This window comes from Egretta garzetta, unplaced genomic scaffold, assembly GCF_000687185.1.
Source record: "Egretta garzetta isolate BGI_Z169 unplaced genomic scaffold, ASM68718v1 scaffold397, whole genome shotgun sequence".
Taxonomy (NCBI): Eukaryota; Metazoa; Chordata; class Aves; order Pelecaniformes; family Ardeidae; genus Egretta; species Egretta garzetta.
In genome coordinates, this window is record NW_009260493.1 from 1,286,946 (window position 1) to 1,294,896 (window position 7,951).

At 41.7% G+C, this 7,951-nt stretch overlaps 1 protein-coding gene across 3 annotated transcripts in view; it reads right to left on the reverse strand.

The window, feature by feature from the left end:
- The window catches only part of CNKSR3 (CNKSR family member 3), a 60,078-nt gene that overhangs the window by 51,216 nt on the left and 911 nt on the right, over positions 1 to 7,951 (reverse strand). The window lies entirely within an intron of this gene.

A 7,951-nucleotide genomic window follows, 5' to 3' on the forward strand; every position in this document is an offset into this window, starting at 1 on the left:
AGAAGGGGGGGGGGGAGAAAAAAAAAAAAAAAAAAAAAAAAAAAAAAAAAAGAGTGTCTTCATCCCTGCTCCCTCTCAGCAGCCCAGTGCTAAGGTACCTGCTCAGGTACAGCATTCTGCCTCCTGCAGCAGTGGGATAGCAGCCAACTCAAAATGAATTTTCAAGGCACTGAAGTTATGATATTGCTGTCCTGATGAAAGAAACTGGTAGATTTTCATTCTTCTACTTACATGCCCACCTATCTCCAAAGGGTTGTCTTTTGGCCATCGCAAGGACACAGCTCTCTCACAATGCTAGTTCCAGAGGAAGAAAAACAGCACTGCCAAGACCTGCAGCTCAGGACAAAGCATCTTTGGAACAGGCAACAGCATTTATATCACAACAGAAGGCAGAAATCTTCTCTTATTAGATAAGGGTCTTTTACAAGCTACAAAAGCTAGAAAACCCAACAGAAGTCTGTCTCACTGACACCCTAGACTTGTAAATATACCCAAAGGAGTCAATATCTTGAGCCCTTCCCTTCTGTTCTGGCTAGGAAAGCATCTGTACCAGACAAGATGGCTTTTATTTAATCACAAAAATGGGCATATTGCAGAGCTTTTCACAAAGCCTTCACCCACCAAACTTCATTCCAGTAATACAAGACTCTGTGAGATAAGGAAAGATATTAATGATAAAAGGATGGCAACCTTAGCAACATTCATTTTGCACACAAGACAGAGCCATCAGGATCATTAGCCTGGAAGCGTGTACCAACACCTGCTTTAGCAGAAGCCTTAGCCCTTGATGAGCACCAATTAAGTTTTAAATAGACTTCTTTCCTTTGATCAAGGAGCAAGATAAGATCACATTTATGCCACAGAGCTTTGATTGCAACAGCACACCAGACACTTTGCTTACCTACACCTAACTACTAGTATAAGAAACAGTCCAAAAAACTAGAGATTGTCATTGCAGTGACAAAGAACTGTCTTCATGTAAAAAGAAGCAGCAGCTTCAGAGAAGCATGTACAAGAAACTACATGAACCCAGCAAAGATGCAATATTATAATTCAGCCAGATACTCAATGCATGTCTGTAGACCAAAGATACAGAGGTCAGTGATTTGATCTCACCAAATCACACACAGATGCTTGGCTTTGTCCAACATGTGTGACACTTGATGAAAATTAGCCACATTTCCTAATGTCATAAATATCTATTTTAATGGGTAATGAATGTTTAAAGCCAGTGAAGCAGATCAGGCTGACACAGTGTACCTCCCAGAGATCCTCCAAGCTGTGAAATATTATTGCTTCTACTCTGAAAAGATGGGGGCAGGCATATGGAAACCTGCAGGCAATTTCCTCGTGCAAAGGAAGCGTGGCCCAGGGATTGAAGCAATAGCTTCAGACTCCAAAGTCATCTCACTGTGGTAATGAGAACCCAGATGACAAAAGGACTGCATACCCTGCCTAACGTCAGACAGAGATCCACAGTCAAACAGCATTTTTATTTGAATCTCCTATATTTTACTGCAGCCGTATGGAGAAACACACTAAAAACTGTGAGCAATCCCATGACCACAAGAACCTGGGTCCTGAAGAACTACTGTAAATACGTGAGAGGTTGCTATAGAGGCCCCAGCACCATTAGTTCCTGTACACCCTTGTTTTCCTGTCCCCAAGTTAGCCTTGAAAACCCCAGTACCTCACTACCTCCTCCTTTTGCCAGGACTTATATATTTGGGGTATATGGAGGATAGAGCAAGGAGACACTGTGAAAACACCATCCGTCTGCGGAGGTGAGACCTGACTGTGTGACGTTTTCAGGAAAATGTAAGGTACAAATTAAGACCAATAACATAGCTTTTATGGAAAAAACACAAGGGTAATCAACTTTTTCCACTTAATTTGCAGAGGGACTGTTTGGACTTATTCATTAACATGCAGGGAAGCTTCACACAGAAGGTAAGTGAAAATCTTACCCTAAAATGATGCAGCAAACCAAGAACTGAGCAGTCTCAGCCACCTCTTCTGCAATCCCTGTCACTAGTCATCATCTGTTTGACATGCCTGAAAGGAGCTCATCTGTTAGACCATGACTTAAACCAGGCAATCCAGAAATTTAGATTTAAGAAATCAAAAGGAAAGAACAAACACCACCCAAAAAAACCCCACATACTTTTGACTACTTGTTGACAGGCTGTATGCACGCATCACTCATAACTGTAATTCATCTAGTAGCATGTGTAGGATAACAGCCTTTTGTCAGAGTCTTTTACTTAAGAAAACAAAGCATCATGACAAATTTCAACATGCATTTTATCCAGTGCTCTGTACTTTGTCTTCTCTTAGCTGTTGCAGTGTGCTAGACAGTGTACAGACATAGAGAAGCATGATCATTGGCGAAGAGGATTTACGTTCTGAAAACATGGGGTCCGAGGCAGAAATGCAAGGAATGAACACCTAACAAGATTTATGAAAATCTGACACACACACACACACTTCCTCAAAAATGAGGTTTTTCCTACAGAAGTCTCCAACTACAGATACAAATTATTTCCTGACACTCAAGAAAAAGCTTTAAACAAAGAAAAAAAAAGCAACCGACCCACTGGCCAATCTCTGCACCTTCTACTGGGCAGTTAGAAGAAATTTCTCTTAATAAGTATACCACCCTACATCTCTAGTTGGTTACTAGTGAACAAGCATCTTCACTCTTAACACTATTACCTGTGTTCAGGTACTACATAAATATACCTTGTATACCTAAAATTCCTGGTCAGATTTTCACTACATTCCTCTATAAAGGTTACAGTCAACTTTCCCCTAATGCTCGTTGTGATTTTAGCATTTAAAATGTTGCTCTTCCAGACATCATGCTGACAGCATTCAACTTTTAGACTTTCAGACGTTTGGTTAAAATAGTTTGAACAGCAACTTAATGGCAAATAAACAGAGCTGACTGTGAACATGAAGAGATCGGGGGAAAAAAAAAATAAAGAAATCACAGAACCCACAAGCAGCTCAAGAAAGTGCAACACAGCAAAAAACCATGAAAACATACACATTCACTGATCTTAGCAACAATGAATGAATAATTTTAAGACTGCAGTAGTACAAAGTCATTGTGCAACTTTGTACTTTGTTTCAACCCACAGATAAATATAAATAGGTGTATTTAGTATATTCACCTTTTGCTAGTAAAACATTATGGGCCAGCTCTATTCAGAATTTCAGCTGGGATCTGCAAAGAGTGGATTATTCAACATAATTTTCTGATCTATTTAACAAATACTCTATACAAGTATTTTTTAAATAACCAAGTAAACAGAGCAAAGAGATTCTTCTGCAGCCCCAGTTATGGGCAGCTCTCTACTCTTCTCACTGAAGAAAGTGAAAAGAAGAAAGTGAAAGCAAAATACTCTGTCTTAAAAAAATAACTAGGGGTTTCTTAGTGTTAGATGTTTCCAAAAATAATTTGAACACAATGCCACTCACCTAAAAAGAAAAGGAAGGTTAAAAAATAGCTCCAGTGCTACACATTACCCATAATCATTTCTAAAATTCAGCTATGGTTTGCAGCTCCCCGCATACACAGTTAACATGACTGACCTTGTTGAAATCTCCCTGGGTAAGCAAGATACCCCAAAAGAAAGAACACCAGGCCATCAGGATTAATTACTAACTATTAATAAATTGGCATATTTCTCCCTCTTCTCCCAGGCATACCTATAAATAAATATAGCTGCCTGAAAGCTTTACCAGGACTGGAAATCAGGGTATTTCATGATACAACAGGTACAGGAATAAGTGATATCCATGAACTACTGAGGAAGGGCATAATCGAACCTGGAGCACAGTGAAGAGATCGAAGCAGACACGTGAGCCCCAGCCAGCTGAGTCTACAGCTACAGCAACAAAGGCCAAATTGTAATGGAGCCTCACAACAACAGAGGCTCCTAACCACAAGCACGTCAAACTATCTTTACCGGGTAAAATTTGGCTTGAAGTCACAACTCACATAAGTATGTGAGGCCTGGGGACAGGGGGAAGAGGCAGATCAGGCTACAGCAAACAGAGGAGGCACAGCAATGTCCTCTAGTAAGACAGTGGCATTTCTCACACAGGAGGCTCTATCCCACAGGCAGCTTTCCTCCCTCTCGCATCTTTTGAGGAATGACCTTAGCTGTGGGGTTTTCAGTAGCCAGGGGCTTCTGTGACCAGAGCAAGTTTCTCCACAAAGTTTCTCCACATGATCAGAGCACTCTTTTCCTTCAAAGTGTTGCTATGCCAGTAAAATCATGCCACTTTTGTGCTGGAGATTTCTCCCTGTGCATAGCCCTATGGACCTAAATGGGTTCTTGCCTGTTTCTGGACCCTGGATAGCACAGAAAACTGCAAGCCTACAATGAAACAAATACCAACAGCATACTGCAGATTTACTACAACTTCCACAGCCATACACCTGTCCCACAGCAACCTGAATAACTCCAGGAATCCCTCTTGGTCTTGGAGCTCTGGAGGAATTCAGTTTTACAGGCACACGAGGGAGTGCTGCAAGATACAGGTGACGACTTTGAGCCCACAAGCATCTTAGCCAGCACAGCAGCAAAACCACAGGTCAACCACAACAAATGTTAGTTTATAGCCCGACAAGGATCAACTCAAAAAAAAAAAAAAATATCTCAGTATAGTCAGGAAAACAGCACAGGTTGTATCATTCAAAGAGCATAAACTCAACGTCAACCCAGCCACAAGTCAAGTCAACACAGCATCCTCGCCAAAGAAGTACCTTCTCATTGCTGAGTATGGACCCCTAAATACTATTTGAGTGTGTAACGCTGCAAAAGAAACCTGTAACTACACCATCACTTCTTCCAGACAGAATTCGAGGAGGTGCTTACAAAAATATCAGATAATTTTCAAACACTGATGTTGCAGCTAAAAAGTTATCACATCCTGTCAAACCTTGAGAAATGCTTCACCTACATAGAAAATTGCTCAGCAGCTTCAGTTTAACTAGACCAACTCTTATTAGCTACAGAGCCTGCTACTGTCAGTACAGCGCACTCTGACAGAAAAAAACACCCTTGTTCGCAAAAAATAGCCGCATTCTAGTTTGAATTCGCAAGAGAAGACAAGCAACTGTGTTTTGTATCAGCTGTTGTTGGTAACAATGAACACAGCAGTATTTATTTAAAACCTGACTATAAAAATCTAAAAATATTCATGTTTGGCTTAGTAATTTTTGATAGGTTCCATTTTAAGTTCTAGATAAACACTACTTACAGTATTTACCTAGGAGTGAACACCTTAAAATCACAGAACAAAACTCTTCAGGACAAGAGAGTTACCTTGTTAATAAAAGGTAGTTCAAAAGCCACCAAAAGAAAAAAAAAAGAAGCAAGTTCACCAAGAACAAATAAGCTAACTGTCCAGCAGTAGTCATACAGCTTACTTCTGGGGGCTTGTTTTGTGGAACAGGGGGAAGTTCCCATGCTGCTTCTGGTTTGGAAAAGTTATTTAAAAAAATAATCAATTTATAGGCATTTGATTGTTTCTTGAGGAACCTCCCCCCTCCAAATCTATTTACATTCTCAGTTTTACATTGAACATTAAAATGGACTAAATCAGGTCAATTATTTCCACTACTCTCTACATTTTTCCAAGATGCTTTTATCATGTTACGATAAGCCTGCATCATTATCTGCAAAACCGATCTCCCCACTGAGAGCTGGCATCTCCCACCACAGTTATTTATGTCATTCTTCTGGAATACATCTCCATGGCACCACAGCACTAACTACAGGCAGTGGATACCACCAGCCAATACTTTCTCCCAGAGCTTGACCAGTTCAGTGAAGATCATGGCATCACCCTTCCTAGATGGCACGTGTAAGAAAACAAATGGCCTAAGTTCCCCTCCAATCACTTGTTTTATAAAACTAAACTTGAGATTTAAATATAATATTCATAAGGTAACGCACAGAATATCAGTCTTTGGTCAAACATAAAATCCAGTGGTTGTGAACTATACAGTAAATAACCATTTCAGATTAAAAATAAACTATGAAGCATTGTGCTAATAAGGCTGTTAGCTACCTATTAAAGTGTCAATTTTAATGTGCAGAGATGAAAGCGTTAACCAGAAAGAAGAATTTTACACATCTCATTTCTTTATTACAGTCTTGTCATGCAGGGAGTGACATAAAATGACGCTGTGCACCAAAGAGGTCAAAAGCTTACCTAGAAACTGAAAAACAGCAGCAGAAACAAAAGTCACCAGAAGCCTTTAATTTATTCCTTTGCATTTCAAAGTACACGTGTTTGCATTAGTCAGAAGATCTACCTCCCAACTACAGCCAGCCCTCAAATTATTCTGCATAACACTAATTGAGGGTCCAGCTAAAGAGTTACCTGTTCAAGGAACCTGCAAGTAAAATAAATTATGCAAGAAAGCAAGCCAAGCATGCCTAAGTATAATAAAACCTTTTAAAATTATTAGCAGGTTTACTCTTTAATCTGGCAAGGTAACAAACTTTCAGTGCCCAAGAGAAAAAACACAATGAAGGAAAAGCATTATCTAAATATTCCACACGACAAAGCAAAAGGCTTATTTCACTGGAACAATGAGCTCCTGTTTAAACCAATACCAATCAGAAAAAAAAAAAAACCAAACCCTGAGATCTTCCTGTGGAAGTTATTTATATGTTAACGCATAACTTCACAGTACGTTTGTATGGAATCCTCTTCTCACAAAGGCTGCTTGGACAGTCCCTCACTGGCACCAGCCCCTTCATGCACACGTTCACACTCAGGAGGGCTGGGAGTATCCATCTCGGGCTGCATGAAAACACGAGCCTGCTTTCCAAATTTGCCTCAGTCTTGAACCAAACTACTGCCAAGGGCTGACCGCAGGCACGCAGTCTAATCAGCATTATGGTCCTGAGACAGACGAGTAATGGCTGCTATAAGTAAACGCCACTTCCAATCCAGGGAAACTTTCACCTCTGAAAGCATTCCTAATTTCACATCAACTTCAACTCCAGCAAAGCCTGTGAAAACACTTTATGTAATAAAAGACGATCACACTAAAATGTAGTCCTACAAGAAAACAGAAGTATGTTTCATAAGTCATAAATCTCTCACCAAAGTCACAGCTATTTCCCTTTTGATTTATTCCGTGGAGAGCGGGAACTGCGACCGCAGTATCCCAGTCAGAAAGCACTCACAGACTCCAACCTAATTTGACAAAACTGGGGTTCAACCCGCCTTCAAAGAAAAACCCGAAGACACCCAACACTGCGGAGGTCCCCCACGGCAGGAACGGGGCTTTTCGTGGGTGCAGCCCACGACCCAGCGCCCGCTTCATCCCCAACCTTCCCTCTCCCACCCAAAGGGCTTCCCCGAGCTGGACGCAGGGCCAGGCTTCCCCCAAACGCCTCCTTCACGCATCAGTCCCGCCGAGGCTTTCCGCAGCGATGTCAACACCGGGAGCAAACCTCACGGCAGGGTAGGAAGTTTCGACAGGCGGGAGAGGAACACGCGCGCGCGCCAGGGCTGAGGGATGGCCGGACTGAGGAAGGGGCCGCTCTTCAACTCTGCGAGCGGGAGCCCAGCGTTTTAATCCCACCACCGTGAAAGCAGGATTAAGAGTTCTTGCTTACTTGAGCTAGTTTGTAAAGTTTTTGCTTAACTTACAAAACTGAAGTTTTTTCGACCGCTGAGCGGCTTTTGCTTGAAAAGCTGGAAGTTAACTTACTACATCTGCCTGAAGGAGAGTAGTTTACTGTCTCTATGCGAGCAGCCTGGCCAGCACGACCACAGAAGAAGGGGACCGAGCCCGAGGGAGACCCCACTGAAAGTACACGCACCCCGAGCCGGCCACCCTCACGCAGCCCGGTGCAAAGCTCACCTCACCCCTTCCCCATGTCCCAAAAATGTAAAAAAAAAAAAAAAAAAAAAA